The 21,897-nt window shown below is 44.7% G+C and overlaps 1 long non-coding RNA gene across 1 annotated transcript in view; it reads right to left on the reverse strand.

Annotated features, from left to right (window-relative positions):
- Window positions 1–15,085: 15,085 nt before the first annotated feature.
- LOC119962451 overlaps window positions 15,086–21,897 on the reverse strand; it is a 46,890-nt gene continuing 40,078 nt past the window's right edge. The window contains exons 2-3 of the long non-coding RNA XR_005459879.1: window positions 17,883–17,981; window positions 15,086–16,648 (exon numbers count right to left, since the gene is read on the reverse strand). This is a non-coding gene — a long non-coding RNA (uncharacterized LOC119962451). The remainder of the gene's footprint in view (window positions 16,649–17,882; window positions 17,982–21,897) is intronic.

The following is a 21,897-nucleotide window of genomic DNA, read 5'->3' on the forward strand; positions in this document are numbered from 1 at the left end:
TGCACTTATAGGCAGATGCCACACAGGTCACCCGCAGAGCCCTGGAATGGCCCCGTCGCGTACAGGTTGAGGACAGCCATGACCTTCACGGAATGGGTTTTTTCTGCCGTCACTTTGCACCAAGTCAGTAAGGATGTGGCACAAGTGCCCCACAGTCTCCTGAGTGAGGCAGAGTCTCCTATGGGATGTGTTGTCAGACAACTCCATGAAGGACTCTTGGGTACTATACACCCTCAGTCTCCTTCTGCACCTTTGTGCCCTCTGACCCTGCCCTGCAACCCCCTGGTCTCCTGGCGCTGGGTCTTCCCTGGGTGCCAGCGTACATTGTTGTTGGAGCTCCTGAGCTCTCCAGGCTGTAATAAGAAGAGTAGCTCCCTCCACCGGTGCCAAACCAATATTGCTCAGATACCTGTGAGGGACGAGAGAGAGACAAAGAAAGACAGTCACAATGGTGTCACAGCCAGATAACATCAATAACTCCCCTAAACCTTGGCCTCTCGGACATGGAAGAAGCCAGTTCCAAACCTTATCCACCTGCTACCGGTCCACTCACAGCTCAGGTGCCCTCCCATCTCCATTGCACAAATGGCTCCGACCTATGACCTTGCCTAGTCAGAGTAACCTTTGGCCTCCCATCTGGTTCTTCACTCCCTGATTCTCTAAATCACTGGGAGTTCTGACAGCAGGTTTAAGGTTTAGCTAAGTGGTTTGTAATGCAGAGCAAGGCCAGCAGCGTGGGTTCAATTCCCATACCGGCTGAGAATTCTGAATTCCCCCTCTGTGTACACGAATAGGTGCCAGAATGTGGCGACTCGGGGATTTTCACAGTAACTTCATTGCAGTGTTAATGAAATGAAATTAAAATTGCTTATTGTCACAAGTAGGCTCTAAATGAAGTTACTGTGAAAAGCCCCTAGTCGCCACATTCTGGCATCTGTTCGGGGAGGCTGGTACGGGAATTGAACCGTGCTGCTGGCCTTCCTTGGTTTGTTTTAAAAGCCAGCTCTTTAGCCCTGTGCTAAACCAGCCCACATTTGATGTGTTCTTTGTAGACTATATGGATTTTATCTGACATCACACAATGTAAGCCAGGAGTAGATGTACTTATTCCAATTCTCCATTACTGCCCTCTTGCGTTGGATTAGACCCCATCCATGCTGCAGCCACACCTGCCAGTTCACCCCTTACAAAGACCATCTGGGCTTGGTGTCTGGATGTCACCTGAGACTGGGCCCCAATACCCTGCCCTCCAGGATAAGGAAAGCAAATGTGTCCCCACAAGGAATTTTTATAGAGAACAGATGGAGAAGTTGCTTCCCCTGACTGGAAGTTCAATAATTGGAAGGCACAGGGTGGAATCTTGTGGGGCGACAGGGGTCTTGGCAGCTTGCTGGACAGCCAACAGGAATCGCACATTGCCCTTTTTTGAGAAGGCTCACCAGATCTTGCTCCACTCAGGCACTTTACCAGTCAGCAGCAGCCTTTCCCAGGGATTCAGGGCCCGAGGGGTAGAAGACTCATGGTCCTTAAGAGGCCAGCAGCTCGATTGAACAGCAGCATCACTAGAGATGTAGCGGCTGCTGACGGTATGACATCCACCCAAATCCACAGAGGGACCCAGGCCGCAGGTGAGTCTTAGCATGAGGGGAGGTGGTGGGGGTACTGGGGGAGGGGTTTTACAGCAAGGAAAAGCTTTTAACCCCCTCCCCCTCCCTCCACCACTGCAACCCTGCCACTTCCTGATGCTGGGTCCTTCAATCATGGGAGCCTTTGAATGAGGGGAGCCCCCTTGGAACCCCAACAGCGCTTGCGTGTCCTCCCCCCCCCCCCCCCCCCCCCCCGGGCCAGCAGCACAGTTCAATTCCCGTACCAGCCGTCCCGAACAGGCGCCGGATTGTGGCGACTAGGGGCTTTTGACAGTAACTTCATTTGAAGCCTACTTGTGACAATAAGGGATTTTCATTTCATTTCATTTCACATGGGGCTCTCACCTGTCTGCCACTGCGATGGGATCAAATCCAACCCCTCTGCCACCACACTCACCATAAGGGTAAGATTCTGGCCACAGACTGAAAATAATTAGCAGAAAGGGGAAGATCTTTTCTTTAATCAGTGAGTTAAGATCTGGAAAGCAGTGCCTGAAACCCGAGTGGAAGTAAATTCAGTAGTTGTCAAAAGAGAATGGGTCTTTACTTGAAAAGGAAACATTTGCAGTGGCTCTGGGCAAAGAGAAGGGGAGTGGGATTAATTGATAGCTCAATTGGACGAGAGCTTGAAAGACCTGATGGGCCAAGTGGCCTTGTTCAGTGCCCCATGATTCCATGACTCGAGGGAAACGTTGGGAGCAAAATTGCTTTCAGGAGCTGAGCAAAATCCCAGCAAGGTATTAAATTTAAGATTGAAGTATTTCTACAGGCACAAACATCAAGAAAGGTTTATGGGGAGGGGTAGGAAGGGGCCTGAGGGATAATGCAAACTCAACTTAACCATCATTTTCCCAAAAAGCTGTTCAAATCCATAAATATCAAACATAAAAAAGCTCCTTGCTGGTGTGAGACCTCCCTTAAGCCCTTGGGAGGAAGCAACATTCGATCTGCAGACAGGTGGAGTTTGATTTCTGTCAGTTCTGACTTGCATCCTGGAATGTTAAACCAAAGGGGGAAAAAGATGATGCTCCTTCTTTGAAAATGGGTGGAAAAAGGGTAGAGAGTACATGCCTTGATAAACTGTCAACACTGTAATCATGCAGACATTAGATGTGGATTTATGTCAGGGACTCTTTCTATTTTTTGAACAAATGGCATCTACACTGCCATGCTGCACATCAGGACATGACTATCAGTCAGAGCAGGTTGTTTGTTCATTTAACTAGATACCATCTGTTTGCCAGATACAGATCAGCACACTCTGGTGTATGTGATTAAAATACCTCCCAAAACGGCAACAGCTGTCAAACAGAACATTCATCTTGTTCCTTTGAGTCTTTCCTGGAATCACTGTGATCTACAACTCCTGTAATACAATGTAAGAATGTAAAGTCTCAAATAACACACTTGTAAAGCTTTGCAATACGTATTTTAATCATTCTCTGATCAGGAAGTAATAACACACTATTCTCCGTTGTAGCCCATTTTGTGAGATTTATTACACAGAAGAATTACAAGTCTTTCTTTCCTTGAAGATATTTTATCGTCCCAAAGTACTTTGCTGTCAATTTTGTTTTATCCATGGGAATAATGTTTACCGCATATTAGAATATATCCCCTGACTACAAGGAATTACACTGTAATAACTGCAGTGTGAAATATTCCAAAACAAAGGCAAAAATGTCAATGGTGCCCAGATTCTATCCCTGGATTTACCATCTTCTCTCCAAATATTTCTATCACATACAACATGACTCCACTCCTAAACACATCTGTCCTGAAATTCCACGGAAGTTGTTTGGAGAGAGTATAGCAAAGATTTGCCAGGATGTTGCCTGGTATGGAGGGTATTAGCTATGAGGAGAGATTGAATAAACTGGGATTGTCCTCCCTAGAGAGACGGAGGCTGAGGGGTGATCTGATAGAAATTTGTAAAATTATTAGGGGTATAGATAGGATGAACAGTTGGAGGCTTTTTCCCAGGGCGGAAATTACAATTACTAGAGGGCACAAGTTCAAGGTGAGGGAGGAAAAGTTCAGTGGAGATGTGCGGGGAAAGATTTTTACACAGAGGGTGGTGTGGCCTGGAATGAACTGCCAAGTGAGGTGGATGAGGCAGATACGTTAGCGACCTTTCAGACTTATCTAGATAGACACATGAACAGACGGGGTATAGAAGGGTACAGGCATTTGTTCTAGATAGGACACATGATCGGCGCAGGCTTGGAGGGCCGAAGGGCCTGTTTCTGTGCACTATTGTTCTTTGTTCCTTTTGTTCTTTGTTTGTACCAGTATGTTGTCATAAATACAGCAGACTGGTGCCACTGTCTAGGAAATAATAATAATCTTTTATTGTCACAAGTATGAAGTTACTGCGAAAAGCCCCTAGTCACCACATTCCAGCGCCTGTTCGGGTAAGCTGGCATGGGAATTGAACTTGCACTGCTGGCCTTGTTCTGCATCACAAACCAGCTGTCTAGCCCACTGACTAAAGCAGCCCTAGTGCAAATAGTGCAAATGATTCGAACAAAGGGCCAGATGTACCAATTTTCTGGGGGTTTCTCCAGTGTCTTCTATTCTTTCCTCTCCTCTGTGCTTTTGTGCGAACAGTTTTTTCCCTGAACACCCTGGTTTGACCTTTTACTGATCCAAGTTCCAGCTGCCCCTTCCCCTGTTTCTTTGCAATGCAAATCCCTGCACAATCACCTCTCCCTATGCCATATCCCAAGGCCACAATCACCTCTTCCCTGTTAGATAGCAACTTGGATGTACTTCCTACAATCTCATGCACCATGGCCCAGAAAGTCCTCAGAGTTACTCATCTACATAAAGTAACGTTGGCAGGGCAGAACCAGCTCCAAGATATTTTTTGCTCTACTTATTGTGGAATGCGCAGTATGCTTTGCATCGGGAAGGGTCAATATGATGAGGTAACCGCTCTGCTGAAAACCTATGTTGATTGCGCCATCTAATTAGCCTCTCCAATGTTTCACAAAGGACAGTGATGGCATAAGGAATGGCGTTTTCCTCTTAATTTCTCATGGACTAAAGTGCTATGAACTTGCATCTCACAGTTATTTTCCAAGCTGAAACAACGGGTGGAGACAACATAGAACATACAGTGCAGAAGAAGGCCATTCGGCCCATCAAGTCCGCACCGACCCACTTAAGCCCTCACTTCCACCCTATCCCCATAACCCAATAAGCCCTCCTAACCCTTTTGGTCACCAAGGGCAATTTATCGTGGCCAATCAAATTTCTCATGTCCAAGCCCACTGTCAAAGGGAAATCGTGTCTGACAAATCTGTTAGAGTTCTTTGAGGAGGTAACAAGCAAGTTAGATAAAGGAGAACCAGTGGACGTGATTTATTTAGATTTCCAGAAGGCCTTTGACAATGTGCAGCATAGGAGGCTGTTAAATAAGTTAAGAGCTCATGGTGTTCAGGGTAAGATCCTGGCATGGATAGAGGAATAGCTGACTGGCAGAAGGCAGAGAGTGGGCATAAAGGGGTCTTTTTCAGGATGGCAGCCGGTGGGTGCGGTACGTTTCAGCGCCGCCGTTTCAGCGCAGCTGTTTCAGCGCCGCCGTTTCAGCGCAGCTGTTTCAGCGCCGCCGTTTCAGCGCCAGGGTTTTTCAGCGCCAGGACATTTCAGCGCCAGAAAAAAAAAAATCTCCAATGTTGTCATATAGTTATGACAGAATTTTTTTTGGCACTAAGCAATTTACAAATCTGTTCATAAAATGAAATAAAACTCAAGTGTTAACAAAATGTTTTTATTGTAAAAGATCCACTTATAAAGATCCAAAAACAGTACATTAAAACAATTTACAAATCTGTAAGTTCATAAAATCAATCATTAAAAAGAAAGTTCATTGGACATTCATTGGATATTCATTGGAAAAAACGCATTTAGTTTGTTAAATTGTGCCCTATTGAACGAAGGTAGTCAATTTCATTCCTGCTGCTATATTCGGAAACAATTTTCAATATCCTCTCATCAGCTTTTCTATATTTAAGTAATTTTAATTGAGGTTCATTGCCAGCTAAAAGTTTCTCGAAGTGCTCGTCTCTTCCCTTTTGAACATGCTTAAGGACATCAATGAACTTCCAGATAGTTGGGTGTGACATTAACAGTTCACTTTTCAATCTCCTGTTGGCCGCCTCAGCATAGTTATTTGTTCTGTCATCCCCATCTAATGTTCTTTGATACATATTCCACATCTCGGTAGGAAATAAAGGACTTCGTCTGCCTGCTCCTCGGCGATTAGTACGGCCGATATAATTGTCTTCGAAATAGTTTAAAACCGGAATTAACTCCTCCGGTAAATTACCTGCTAAAGAATCCACGTGACCGTCAAGGTCGTCAACTGGCACAAAACATAGGGCAGTTATCATTTTCGAATGTAATGCAAAATCGGGATTGCTCTTATATAAACGCATGAGACCAAAACCACTTATCTGCCTAAGTATATTTTGAGGCAGATGAAAAAGGCAGCCTCTTACTTCTATATTGGGGAAGGAGTCTTTCATGGCGGTAAAAGCAGCACGTTCAAAATCACAATTGATAATGGCAGGTGCTGCGTTTGTAATCATCTCTTTTACCGTCGCAAACAACATCATATAGGTCGCATACTGTTTGTTTTGTAAAAACGCGTACAATACAGGGTGAACTCCGTTATTTTTCCTAACCATGATGATATAAACTTGATAAAATAGGTGTGGTGCTACCGCAAATGTTCCGTCAGCATACCAAGTCGTGGAAGTTGCCATGTGTTCTAACCAACTCTCTCTCCCAAATATAATAATTCGTTCGTTGTTCGTACCACTATCCTTTAAACAGAAATTTTCCTCGGTTTCTGGGGTGGGTTTTATACATCATGTATTCATGAGGTAACTGAAGCTCTTGAATCGATCTTGGATTATCGGGGACCTGATTAACTTTGTCTCGTTTTCTACGAATAATTTTTCGCATTGCCTGCCTGTTTGGTAACTGTGCCATACCTGCCACGGACATTTTTTCAATGCACTTGTTGATAATCGTACTTGGAGGCTCACAAGTCTTTTCAGCCCGGTCTCTCGCATCAGTTATGACCTTTTCCACTTCGATAGCAACTGCAGATGGGGGATGAGTATGTTTGTTGATCTTTTCGATCACCTCTCTTTCTAACGTTTGAATGCGAGCCTTGCACCTACCATCCTCATGGCATCGCCAAAATTTAACTTGCTTTTGTTTCTTGCTTTCTTTGTCGAAACTATATATAAAACCTTCATGACAGAACTTCTCTCTGCCTCGCTTGCTTTTCACTGATTCAGCCATGGGTTTAAAGATATGGGGCGCGATTCTCCCGAGTTACGAAAACTCGGGAAGCTGGTGTCAAAAACGGGCCTTGGAAATCGGCCCATCGGCCAGGAGTGAATCGCTGCTCGCCGTAAAAAAGCGGCGGGCAGCGAGTCGTGTCGGGAGGCGGGCGTGGGGGGGAGGGGGAGAATAGCGGGAGGGCGTCGTAAAAAAAATTTACACCGCCCGCCATTCTCCGAATTTTCGTGAGAGTGGAACTTACCAAATTTACCAAAAGAAATTTACCAAATAACTAAGTAAGTATAAAAACTTGTTAACAAAAAATCTAACATTATCTAAGCAGTAATCATAATAAAACTCCAACAAAATCTAAAGACAGTTAGAACGATGAAACGACCAAATAACTAAGTGTAAAAGCTGGTATACCTGTGTCATACCTGTGACCATACTCAAGAATGATTTCTGAATGAATGAGCGCTGAAACGTCCTGGCGCTGAAATATTTGGCGCTGAAACGTCCTGGCGCTGAAACGGCGGCGCTGAAACGTCGGCGCTGAAACGTCGGCGCTGAACTGTCCCATTCCCGCAGCCAGTGTGCCTCAAGGGTCTGTGCTGGGACCACAACTTTTACAATATACATTAATGATCTGGAAGAAGGTACTGAAAGCACTGTTGCTAAGTTTGCAGATGATACAAAGATCAGCAGAGGAACAGATAGTATTGAGGACGCAAGGTGGTTTCAGAAGGACTTGGACAAGCAAGGAGAGTGGGCAATGAAGTGGCAAATAAAATACAATGTGGAAAAGTGTGAGGTTCTGCACTTTAGAAGGAGGAATTTAGGCATAGACCATTTTCTAAATGGGGAATGCTTTGGAAAGCAGAAGCACAAAGGGACCTGTCAGTCCTTGTTCACGATTCTCTTAAGGTTAATGTGCAGGTTCAGTCGGAAGTTAAGAAGGCAAATGCAATGTTAGCATTCATGTCAAGAGGGCTAGAATACAAGACCAAGGATGTACTTCTGAGGTTGTATAAGGCTCTGGTCAGACCCCATTTGGAGTATTGTGAGCAGTTTTAGGCCTCATATCTAAGGAACGATGTGTTGGCTTTGGAAAGGGTCCAGTGGAGGTTCACAAGAATGATCCCTGGAATGAAGAACTTGTCGTTTAAGGAACGTTTGAGGGCTCTGGGTCTGTACTCGTTGGAGTTCAGAAGGATGAGAGGGGATCTTATTAAAACTTACAGGATACTGCGAGGCCTGGATAGAGTGCACATGGAGAGGATGTTTCCACTTGTAGGAAAAACTAGAACCAGAGGACACCATCTCACACTAAAGGGACGATCCTTTAAAACAGAGATGAGGAAGAATATCTTCAGCCAGAGGGTGGTGAATCTGTGGAACTCTTTACCGCAAAAGACTGTGAAGGCCAATTCACTGAGTATCTTTAAGACAGAGATAGATAGGTTCTTGATTAATAAGGGGATAAGGGGTTATGGGGAGAAGGCAGGTGAATGGGGATGAGAAAATATTGAATGGCGGAGCAGACTCGATGGGCCAAGTGGCGTAATTCCGCTCCTATGGCTTCTGGTCTTATGGTCTAATCCACTTAACCTGCACGTCTTTGGACTGTGGGAGGAAATCGGAGCACCCGGAGGAAACTCACGCAGACATGGGGAGAATGTGCAGACTCCTCACAGACAGTGACCCAGCGGGGAATCGAATCTGGGACTCTGGCTCTGTGAAGCCACAGTGCTATCCATTCGTGCTACCATGCTATCCTCATGGGTCAAGTCACCAATACCATCTTCAGAGAGTTCAGAAAATTCATTCATTTTGCAATGATTTCCAGATAGTAAGATGAAAATGCTTCCATCATACTAGTGAGTTCCAGGGAGTTCAGAGGCAAGAGCAACATCCAGATTTCACCATGAGCTCTTATTTTGGCAGCATTGCTTTTTCCTGTGGAGAACAACATTGCACTCTCTGTCTGTCAGACAAGCTGTGACCAGTGTCAATGAAGCCTGCATGTCAGTGCCAGATTTGCAATGCGTTGTCACAATCCAGAATTGAATTAGTCGAGCCTCAAGGTGTAGTTCGGAATTTCAGAAGGTTGAAGCAGGGACAGAGGTGGCTGATAATGTGGAGGAAGTACGCTACCTTTCTTATGGAGGAAGAGGCTGAGCTTAGTTACATATAGGGCACCAATGTTGCACACAGTCTGGTTCAACCTAAGATAACCTGCCTAGGGCAGCATGTTAGCACATGTGGATAGCACTGTGGCTTCACAGTGCCAGGGTCCCAGGTTCGATTCCCGTCTTGGGTCACTGTCTGTGCAGCGTTTGTACGTTCTCCCCATGTCTGCGTGGGTTTCCTCTGGGTGCTCCCGTTTCCTCCCACAGTCCAAAGACGTGCAGGTTAGGTGGATTGGCCATGATAATTTGCCCTTAGTGACCAAAAAGGTTAGGAAGGGTTATTGGGTTATGGGGATAGGGTGGAAGTGAGGGCTTAAGTGGATCGGTGCAGACTCGATGGGCCAAATGGCCTCCTTCTGCAGTGTATGTATGTTCAACATAATAGGAGACAGATTGGAATTGAAACAGTGGTGATGGCGTGAAGTTTCGAGCAGGGCCTAAAGACAATGGTGTTAGGTTTTGCACTGTTGATCAGGCCTTACAGGTCACCTCCTATAATAAACTATTTATGGTGCTTTAATTATTGAGAATGTCACACATACTTTTAAATTAAATTACATCTTGACTTTAATTTGCGTCTTATTTTAACTACCACTGTAGTCTCCTTTTGCAGTGCGATGTTTAGGTCCACTCGATTGATTAATATAACGTTTATCAGGGAAAGCAACATCCCAGGCACCTGACGAAGAGTCAAACAGACTCTGAAGATTAACTCTGTTTCTCTCTCCACAGATGGTGCCAGGCCTGCTGAGTTCATCCAGCATTTTCTGTTTCCATCTCGGCAGCCGAGTTGAAATTCAAGCTCAATTGGAAAGTCACCCGTCCAATTGATTTCAAATGATGTGAAATATACAGGAAGAGGGAGCTGGGACATCTGAATGGCAAAATGGGAGCCAGTTAGCTCAGTTGGTTGGACAGCTGGTTTGTGATGCAGAGTGACGCCAACAGCATGGGTTCAATTCCCATACCGGCTGAGGTTATTCATGAAGACCCCGCCTTCTCAACCTTGTCCCTCGCCTGAGGTGTGGTGACCCTCCGGTTATTCACCACCACTCAGCTCAACCCCTCAAAGGGAAGAGCAGCCTATGGTCGTCTGGGACTCTGGCGACTTACCTTATGTAAAATCCCTGTGGGTGTCACACTGAATAATTGTGTGGTTGGGGTAACGAACTAAGTGTTGAAATAGTCAGGACAAGAAATCTCTAAAAATCAGCCCTGTCGTAATCATGTCAATGACCCACAATTTGTGATGGAAAAGTATATGAGGAGAGCCAATGAATTATAGCTCAGCACATGATTCACTTCAAAACCATCCTATTTTTCAGACAGTGGCCAATTTGATATCAACAATGGTACAGAAATTGCAGTGGCTAGACAATGTACAACAATGTAGACCACCCTTTCCCATTTGATGTTGCTGCAGTTTTCTGTCATTGGGCAATGGAAATCGCGTTTCATACTCTCAGGGTCTGTGACCAATCAGATTGAAGAATTATAAAGTGAAATTTAAAACAACGGATTCGATGTCAACTCAGGCACAGAAAAAAGCAAAGAAAGAGAGAGAAGGAAAGGATTAAGGGACAGCGCAAAAAGAGACAAAATAAAAAAGATTAATTATTTTATTATTCCAGCAATTCCTGAAGGAATGAACTCCACACTGGTAATAGTTAATTTTCAGTGCCAGAGAGGTTGACTGGAATTACTTAATACTTATCACGTCATTCTACCTGGACCACTCTGCTCCTGGCCTCGCTGCAACCGTGGTCTAAACTTGGACAAAACAGCTGAATTTCCAAGGAAAGATTAGAGCGATTTGTGGGGGTTCCTTGATGCCACAATTAAGGGGGATTCTCCACTTTTGGGACCAAGTGCGGTGGGGGGTGGCTCTGGCACGCCTTTCCCACGGTCAGAATGGTGAGATCCCACGTCAGGTTCGCCGCTGGGACCTCATTAATAATGCACAAGCGAGTTTACCTCCGATTCTCCAGCAACTTATTCATCCACCACCACCAGAAGCTAGCGGGTATAAAGGGCCTGGCACCATATTTAAATACCAGTCTATAGAATCCATAGAACCCCGACAGTGTGGAAGAAAGGCCATTAAGCTCATTGATTCTGCACCAACTCTTCCAAAGAGTGCCCTCCCCTGCCACTCTCCTGCCCTATCCCCGTAACCTCATAACCCCATCTCACCTGCACATACCTGAACACAAAGAGGTAATTTAGAAAGGCCAATCCATCTAACCTGCAAATCTTTGGACTGTAGGAGGAAACCGGAGCGCTTGGAGAAACCCAACTAGACACTGGGAGAACATGCAAACTCCACACAGGCACCCAAGGCTAGAATCGAACCCGGGTCCCAGGCATTGTGAGGCAGCAGTGCCATCCACTGTGCCACCATGCCATCACACTCTTATTACTCGCCCCGGCACACGTGTCTTCACCAGACCGTGGAGTATGTCAGCAACCCAGAGGAAAAAGGCTAACAGCCTCAAGAAGAAGTCTCTTCCTCAATTCAACCGCCCTCCCCTAGGCCCATCACCTGCCCTTCCCCCAATTGGACCTAGAAATACCCTAACTGGGGTCTTAGTGCATCCCATTCCATTAAACAATGTGTATCATCTTGACTAATTACACCGCCGTATTTCTGACTATTTGGCTCCCATTAGACTCTCTGATCCCACCCACCACCACGAAGGCTGCAGGCAGGATGGGAAAATTCCACCCTTAGACTGGGATTTTCCAACAAACCATTGTGGGAGATGCAGTGGCCCAGTCCAATGCCAATTGACTTTCAGCAGGACCAGATGATTCCAGTGATGGGAAGGGCTGGAAAATCCCACCCACAGAGTGATTTAAAGGAGTCATTGCAAAATTGAAATCAATGGGAATTTGAGGAAAAATTCTCAAATGGTTGTCTCATAGTCGCATAAAGGAATATTGCTGTGGTTATTATCGGCTAATCATCATAGCCCCAGGCCTTCGCTACAGGAGTGTCTCATGGTAATGTCCTCGGCCCAACCATCGTCAGATGCCAATGAAATACCTTCCCTCCAACGTAAGGTCAGAAATGAGGATGTTTGCTGATGATTGCATAATGTTCAATATCATTCGCAACACCTCAGACAACAAAACAGTCTGTGTCTGCATGCAGGAAGACCGGAACAGCATTCAAACTTGGGCTGATGAGTGGCAAGTAACATTCAGGCCACACAAGTACCAGGTAATGCCATCTCTAGCAAGAGAGAATCTAACTATGTCCCTTGACATTCAATGGCATTATCATCATCTAATTCCCCACCATCACCATCCTCGGACTACCTTTGACATCGCTGGATGAACCACAGAAATACAGTGGTTACAAGAGTAGATCAGAGGCTGAGTATTCTACAGCAAATGCCTCACTACCTGACTCCCCAAAGTCTGCCCACTATCTGCAAGGTACAAATCAGCTGTGTGATTGAACACTCTCTACTTGCCTGGATGAGTGTAGCTCCAACAATACTCAAGAAGCTCAACACTAGGGGCAGCACGGTGACACAGTGGATAGTGCTGCTGCCTCACGGCACCGAGGTCCCAGGTTCAATCCCAGCTCTGGGTCACTGTCCATGTAGAGATTCCCCATGTTTGCGTGAGTTTCGCCCCCACAACCCAAAGATGTGCCGGGTAGGTGGATTGGCCACGCTAAAATGCCCCTAAATTGGAAAAAAAATGAATTGGGTACACTAAATTTATTTTTTTTAAAAGAAGCTCGACACCATCCAGAACAAAACAACCCACTTGATCAGCACCTCAAACATCTTAAATACCATTCAATACCTATATTCATTCCCTCCATCACTGACATTGTGGGAGCATTGAGTACTGGTATGAATGAAAGACTTTATAAGATGGTTATGTTTTAACCTGTCTCCTTTAATTCATTGGAGTAGTGGAGAGGGGCATTTAGCTTCCTATTACTTGTTAAGAAAAAAATAAAGTCCTTTTGTTTTTTCAGAGTATAAACACAATCTTACTGTGAATTTCCTTGTTGCCATTAATGAGATGAGAATGTTTGGTGTTACATGGCAATCATCATGCTATCAAAATGACTAAAAGAACACAATGCATATAATAATAATAAAATTAGTAATAATCTTTATTAGTGTCACAAGTAGGCTTACATTAACACTGCAATGAATTTACTGTGAAAATCCCCTAATTGCCACATTCAGGCACCTGTTCGAGTACACGGAAGGAGAATTCAGAATGGCCAATTCACCTAACAAGAGAGTCTTTCGGGACTTGTGGGGTTGAAACTGGAGCACCCGGAGAAAACCCACTCAGACACGGGGAGAATGTACAGACTCCGCACAGACAGTGATCCAAGCCAGGAATTGGACCCGGGTGCCTGGCGCTGTGAAGCAACAGTGCTAACCACTTTGCTACCATGTCTGGTTATTACAATAATTATTTGGTACAGCTAATGTGAAGCACTTTATAAACAATGATAGCAATAAGTTAACATGACTAAGGACTAAGGTCGTGGCAGTCATTTAATACATTATACTCATATTTTTACATCTTGTCTTCATGCAAGTGGTATTACTGTAGTTACTTGAGACAGGTTACCACATTACTGTCCCACTTTGCTTTATTTTGCTCATTATGTTGCAACATTTAGATCTGCAGACCCTGCAGAAGATATGGTAATGTGTTCAGAATTAGCCTTCGAAAGATAAATAACAAAAGAGAACTAGGTGAATATTTTAATCATCATTAAGGTTAGTTTAGCTCCTGCACATCAGCAGCTTACACAATATATTTCACCCATTGATGTAACTAGAGCAAAAATAATTTTCTAAATGGACATTAAAGATTCACAAAGCAAATAAATCCCCTTTGGGTGTTAAGTATGCAAATTATTCTGTTAATATTCAAAACAGCATTTCAAGAAACTGCAAGGAATAGTAAGTCACATTAGTGCCTTTGTAACATAATCCTTTGCAATGGTTTGTATGTTTTAAAGAGGACAGCCACAGACAGCACGGTGGTGCAGTGGGTTAGCCCTGCTGCCTCACGGTGACGAGGTCCCAGGTTCGATCCAGGCACTGGGTTACTGTCCGTGTGGAGCTTGCACATTTTCCCCGTGTTTGCGTTGGTTTCGTCCCCACAACCCAAACTTGTGCAGCATAGGTGGATTGGTCACACTAAATTGCCCCTTAATTGGAAAAACAAATGATTTGGGTAATCTAAATTTATTTTAAAAAAAGGAAAGTCACTAAGTTTGAAATTCTACGGTTTAAATGATTGTTATTAAGATACTGTGGAATTGTGCAGCACGTAGGCATCGTGGTTAGCACAGCTGCCTCACAGCGCCAGGGACCTGATGTGTTAGGCAGGTTGGTTCGATGTGGACTGCACTTGATGTAGTAAGGTTAGAAACAGACCTCTAACACTGGAGAAGATCCAACACGATTTTATTCAACGATAGAACTAATGTACATGCTCAGCTGTGGGTCAATACTATACTGAACTGACTGGAGACCTAGTACTAGCCTGACCAGACTTACTAGCTACCGTATGGTGTTTGCAGTGGTTAGCTCGTAGACTCTGACTGTCTCAGTAGCTGGGTCCAGAGAGTGCGGGAAACCTAGTGCCCTCTGGCTTTATAGTGGTAGTGTCCTGTCTGGTGATTGTCTGCACTGTGCTGTGTGCTTACTGGTCATCCTGTGTGTCAATCACTGCCTGTCTGCACTTCATTATATACATGAGTGGATATTATGACAGGACCTGGGTTCAATTCCAGCCTTGGATTTGTGTGGGGTTTGCACTTTCTCCCCGTGTCTGCGTGGGTTTCTTCTGTGTGCTCCGGTTTCATCCCACAGTCCAAATATGTGCATGTTAGGTGGATTGGCCATGCTAAAGGCCCCTTAGTGTCCAAAAGGTTAGGTAAGGTTACTGGGTTACAGGGATAGGGCGGGGCCATGGGCTTAAGTAGGGTGTTCATTCTTAGAGCTGATTGAGACTTGATGGGCTGAATGGCCTCCTTCTGCACTGTAGGGATTCTATGAAACTGTCTATGAGACGCATATACTAGCATATACATTGGCAGATTGAGTGGGGAACTTTGCACCCACCAGAACTCGATACAGATTAATCATGCTGAGTTTTCTACAATTAGGCCAAATTATGTTTATGCAATGGTGTAGGCCTGATGATTGATGAGGTGTTGGGGTGGATCGGGATACTTTGTGCTGCTGCAAAAACCTGTAAAGACCCACAGCGGCAGTTTAGCGAGGAAGAGGGTTTTGATGGATAATAGTTCGACTGGGTCACAAATCATTACCACAATGAAAAGGAGATATCCAGGATTCCTTCTTCAAACTAACCGGAATTTTTTTACTTTCTTTCTTGGGCTGTGGGTGCCCCTGGCCAGGCCAACATTTATTGCCTACCCTTAATTATCCTTGAGAAGTTGGTGGTGAGCTGCCTTCTCGGACTGCTGCAGACCATGTGTTGTGCGTACACCCACAGCGCAGTTAAGGAGGGAGTTTAGCTCAGTGGGCTAGACAGCTGCTTTGTGATGCAGAACAAGGCCAGCAGCACCCAGCAGCAGGGTTTAATTCCCATACCAGCTTACCCGAACAGGCGCTGAAATGTGGCAACTAGGGACTTTTCACAGTAACTTCATACTTGTGACAATAAAAAGTTATTATTATTATACATCAGAAAAAGCAATAGATGCTAGCTCAATTGGTCATTTTAAGTCAGAAGTCAATACATTTTGCTAACCGATGGAAATCAGGATTGTGAAGGAAAGATGGATGGAGTTATGATACAGATCAGACAAGATCTAATTGAGAGGCTGAATGACTTACTCCTGTTCCTGTATGTTCTAATCCATATTGGTGAGCTGTACAGAAATCTTATGAGGAGGTGAACATAATTAGTATACTTCCACCAAGCATGCAAGGCATGGCTACAAATCTTTAGAAATCGCAACAAATATGCCAAGTTACCCAAAATGGCCTTGTACCAGTAGGTTGTCTAAATATAAATAGCCACATTTTTTCCCTTTTCAGTCGGATTACTTTTGAATGATTACAACTTAACCCCACTGTGCAACCTGGCACACTCTTGCAGCAGCAACACATGCCGATAATATCTGCCACATTGCCATTCTTAAAGGGCTTTACCCTAAAAACGCTTCAGAAAAAAACAAAGCTGCAAGATCTCACAGCAAAGTGAGACAGTAATGTGGCAACGTGTCTGAGGTAACAACACAAATGGTTTCACATCAAAATGTATATAGGATACGCAGTTCTGACGAAAGATGATTGGCCTGGAATATTATCTCTGCTTCCTGCTCCACAAATGCTGCCAGACCTGCTGAGTAATTCGAGCGTTTTCTGTTTATTTTGTTTCATATTTCCAGCATGTGCAGTATTTTCCATTATGCTGCAATAGGATATGCACTTGGGTGTCACTCTTTATGCTCCTGATACTTTCAATATCTCAATTGCTTCCCTACTTGAAAGACAAGGCATTATAAATAAAACTCGCTGACAAAGACAAAAGCCTCACCATATAAAGCCTTTGTTCCCCTTCAAGGCATACTGTAAATTGTGACACGAGGAAATAGGAGAGTGTGAATAAATAGGTCTCCTCCAATGCAGCTTGTTGTAAGTGGAGTAACACAAAAGGTCACTTTAACATTACAAAACACACACATTATGTACGCGAGCACACATGTACATGCATACATATGGAGACTTTTTAAAAATAAATTTAGAGTACCCAATTATTTTTTTCAATTAAGGGGCAATTTAGCGTGGCCAATTCACCTAACCTGCACATCTTTGGGTTGTGGGGGCAAAACCCACGCAGACACGGGGAGAATGTGCAAACTCCACACGGACAGTGACCCAGGGCCGGGATTCAGATCCGGGTCCTCAGCATCGTAGGCAGCAATGCTAACCACTGTGCCACCGTGCTGCCCTACATATGGAGACTTATGCATATTCTCCAATACATACATGCCAATTAAAGAGCCCTTTCTGTGAAGGCTATGATTCTTTTTGTTCCAAACACAAAGCTTATTATTCAATTCACCAGCAAAATCCACGAATGCCTGAAGCATCTGACATTTTAATAATTGATTCTTGCTTATTACTTTTAGCTCATGAAAGAACAACTGAGAAACAGCAATGGTGAGACACTTGCTCATATTCTTTGTCTGTTTTTTTTTCTGTTTAAAGACACTTTAGTGATGGAGACATGTCTCTGCTAGATCTCGATTCCACCGGGACAGTCTGCTATAGACAAAATGGCAAGGATCCAGTAATATGAAGCCTCCACTAATCTGCAGTGATTTTCCCACTGGTGGGAGATTCGAGACAGTAATGTGCACTGATGTCTTTCAATTTTTGTATCAGACGATTTCTTGTTCTTTGACAAGTGACGTGAATTTTGTTTTAGCCTGCCTCTGCACACGGACCCAATGAGAAACAATAGGAGTGCTTGCAATGGACAAAAATGAATTTTGCCACAGGCAGTGTTGACTTTCCCAAGCACACTGACTCACACCCTCTTATTTTGTGGCAAATATCACTTAGTGCTTCAAATGAAGCAGGGCTCACAGGCTCAATGGCATGAGCTCCCTCTGCTGACGGTTCATCTTAAGCGAGCATGTTGAGTTAAACATCTGTAACCCACTAGTGAAATCTCATAACCCTACCACATCCACCATATAATGTTCAATTACCTTCAGCTTCTCTGTCCAATCAGTTTTGCTATTCCCTCTCATCTGCCATGGACTCTGTGCTCCGGTCATCCTTCCCACAAAATAGTTGATCGGAAAGATCTAGGATTCGTAATGGAAAATTAATGCTCAACCGTACCTTCCTGGAACAGATAAACAAGAAGTTAGTCTGATACACGATCCTTTAATCATCTTCAGCTTTTAGTTTCTGACCTGTCTCTTGATCAGAAATTTTCTTGCCCGTTGTTTTATTGATCCCTACAATGATCATTGCAGCTGTGAGCTATTTTCCCTCTTATGCCTATAAACCACAGAAACATAGAAAATAGAAGCTGGAGGAGGCCATTTGGCCCTTCGAGCCTGCTCTGCCATTCACTATGATTGTGGCTGATCATCAAATTCAATATCCTGATCCAGCCTCCCCCCACATCCCTTGACCATTTAGCCCCAAGAGCAAGATCTAATTCCTTCTTGAAATTGCACAATGTTTTGGCCTCAACTATTTTTTGTGGTAGTGAATTCCACAGATTCACCTCTCTCTGGGTGAAGAAATTTCTCCGCACCCCAGTCCAAAAAGGTTTACTCCTTATCCTCAAACTATGACCCCTAGTTCTGGAACCCCCCCCCACCTCTTCCCCCCACCACGTCTTAGTCTCTCCTCAAATGAGAGTCCTCAGGAATCAGCCTGGTAAACCTTCACTGCACTTCCTCCATAGGAAGAACATCCTTCCTCAGATGAGGACACCAAAACTCTACACAATACTCCAGGTGTTGGCTCACCAATTCCCGACACAACTGCAGGAAAACATCTCTATTCCTGTACTCCAAGCCTCTTGCTGTGAAGGCCAACATACAATTTGCCTTCTTTATAACCTGCTGTACCTGCACACTTACTTTCAGAGACAGATGCACGAGGACACTAAGGTCTCGTTGAATACCCACCTCTCTCAATTTACACCCATTCAAATAATAATCTACCTCCTATTTTTGCTACCATAGCGGATAACCTCACATTTATCTACATTATGCTGCATCATAAGACATCGGAGCAGAATTAGGCCACTTGGCCCATTGAGTCTGCTCCGCCATTCAATCATGGCTGATATTTTTCTCATTCCCATTCTCCTGCCTTCTCCCCATAACCGCTAACCCCCTTATTAATCAAGAACCTATCTATCTCTGTCTTAAAGACACTCAGTGAATTGCCCTCCACAGCCTTTTGCGGCAAAGAGTTCCACAGATTCACCACGTTCTGGCTGATGAAATCCGTCCTCATTTCTGTTTAAAGGACCGTCCATTTAGTCTGAGATTGTGTCCTCTGGTTCTAGTTTTTCCTACAAGTGGAAACATCCTCTCCACGCCCACTCTAACCAGACCTAGCAGTATCTTGTAAGTTTCAATAAGATCCCCTCTCATCCTTCTAAACTCCAACGAGTATAGACCCAGAGTCCTCAACAATTCCTCATACGACAAGCTCTTCATTCCAGGATAATTCTTGTGAACCTCCTCTGGACCCTTTCCAAGGCCAGCACATCCTTCCTTAGATACGGGGCCAAAACTGCTCACAATACCCCAAATGGGATCTGACCAGAGCCTTATATAGCTTCAGAAGTAAACCCCTGGTCTTGTATTCTAGCCCTCTTGACATGAAGGCTAACATTGCATTTGCCTTCCTAACTGCCAACTGAACCTGCACGTTAACCTTAAGAGAATTGTGACCAAGGACTCCCAAGTCTTCATTGTGCTTCTGATTTGCCAAGCATCTTCCCATTTGGAAAATCATCTTTGCCTCCATTTCTCCTTCCGAAGTGCATATGCTCACACTTTCCAACATTGTATTCCATCTGCCACTTCTTTGCCCACTCTCTTAGCCTGTCCAAGTTCTTCTGCAGCCCGCCTGCTTCCTGAATACTACCTGCCTCTCTACAGATACTTGTATTATCTGCAAACTTAGCAACAGTGCCTTCAGTTCCTTCTACCAGATCATTAATATATATTGTGAAAAGTTGTGGCCCCCTGAGGTACACCACTAGTCACCGGCTGCCATCCCAAAAAAGACCCTTTTATCCCAACTCTCTGCCTTCTGCCAGTCAGCCAATCCTCTATCCATGCCAGGATCCCACCCTGAACACCATGGGCTCTTAACTTATTTAACAGTCTCCTATACAGCACCTTGTCAAAGGTCTTCTGGAAATCTACATAAATCACGTCCACTGGTTCACCTTTGTCTAACTTCCTTGCTACTTCCTCACATAACTCTATCAGATTTGTCAGACATGATAGGGGCTGGTTTAGCTCACTCGGCTAAATCACTGGCTTTTAAAGCAGACCAAGCAGGCCAGCAGCATGGTTGGATCCCCGTACCAGCCTCCCCGGACAGGCACCGGAATGTGGCGACTAGGGGCTTTTCACAGTAACTTCATTGAAGCCTACTCGTGACAATAAGCAATTTTCATTTCATTTCATTTTTCCCCTTGATGAAGCCGTGCTGACTATTTTGTCATGCACTTCCAAGCAATCCACAATCTAATCTTTAATAATGGACTCTAAAATCTTACCAATGATCAAAGTCAGGCTAACCGGCCTATAATTTCCCGTCTTCTGCCTCCCTCCCTTCTTAAACAGGGGTGTTACATTAGCCACTTTCCAGTCCTCTAGGACCATTCCTGCCTCTAGTGATTCCTGAAAGATCATCACCAATGCCTCCACAACCTCCTCAGCTATCTCTTTTAGAACCCTGGGGTGTAGTCCATCCAGCCCAGGTGATTTATCCACCTTCAGACCTTTCAGTTTCCCCAGAGCCTTCTCCTTTGTATTGGTCACTGAACTCACCTCTGCCCCCTGGTTCTCCTGGAGCTCTGGCATCCCACTGATGTCTTCCACTGTGAAGACTGTGCAAAGTAACTATTCAGTTCGTCTGCCATTTCTTTGTTTCCTATTATTACTTCTCTAGCCACATTTACCAGTGGTCCAATGTCTAGTTTTGCCTCTCTCTTACCTTTGATATATTGAAAAAAACTCTTCCTATCTCCCTTTATATTACTGGCTAGCTTGCACTCATATTTTATCTTCTCCCCCTTATTGCTTTTTTAGTTGTCCTCTGCTCGCTTTTAAAGGCTTCCCAATCCTCTGGCTTCCCACTAATCCTCACCACTTTGTATGCTTTCTCTTTAGCTTTTATGCTGTCCTTGACTTCCCTCGTCAGCCATGGATGCCTTGTCCTTCCCTTAGCATGTTTCTTCCTCCTTGGGATGAATTCCTGTTGTGTCATACATGTGCCCAGTTACTCAGCCTGTCCAAATCCCGTTGAAGCCTCTCTGCATCCTCCTCACAGCTCACCCTCCCACCCAACTTCGTATCATCTGCAAATTTGGAGATAATGGGCGGAATTCACCGGCCACGCCCACCCGGCGACCAGAATTTCCCGCCCGAGGTCAATGGGCATTTACATGGTCCGCGTCCCGCCCGTGACATTTGATGGCGTTACTGAATCCCCACAATCAACATCCTGGATGTTGCCATTGATCAGAACCTGAACTTGACTAACCATATTATACTGTGGCTACCAGGACAAGTCAAAGTCTAGGAATCGTACGGCGAGTAATTCACCTCTTGACTCCGCAAAGCACGTCCACCATCTACAAAGCACAAGTCAGGAGTGTAATGGAACACTCTCCAGTTGCCTGGATAAGTGCAGCTCCAACAATACTCAAGAAGCTCGACACCCAAGAAGCTCAACACCATCCAGGACAAAGCAACCTGCTTAATTGCTCCCCCTTCCACAAACATTCAAACCTTCCACTGCCAACGAGCAATGGCAGCCATGTGTACAGCAGATGCACAGCAGTAACTCACCAAGGTTCCTTCGACAGCACCTTCCAAACCCATGACCATTACCATCTAGAAGAACAAGAGCAGCAGATACCTGGGCACCCCACCACATGGAGTTTCCCCTCCAAGTCACTCACCACCCGGACTTGGAAATACATCGCCGTTCCTTCACTGTTGCTGGGGTAAC

This window comes from Scyliorhinus canicula, chromosome 2 (assembly GCF_902713615.1).
Source record: "Scyliorhinus canicula chromosome 2, sScyCan1.1, whole genome shotgun sequence".
Taxonomy (NCBI): Eukaryota; Metazoa; Chordata; class Chondrichthyes; order Carcharhiniformes; family Scyliorhinidae; genus Scyliorhinus; species Scyliorhinus canicula.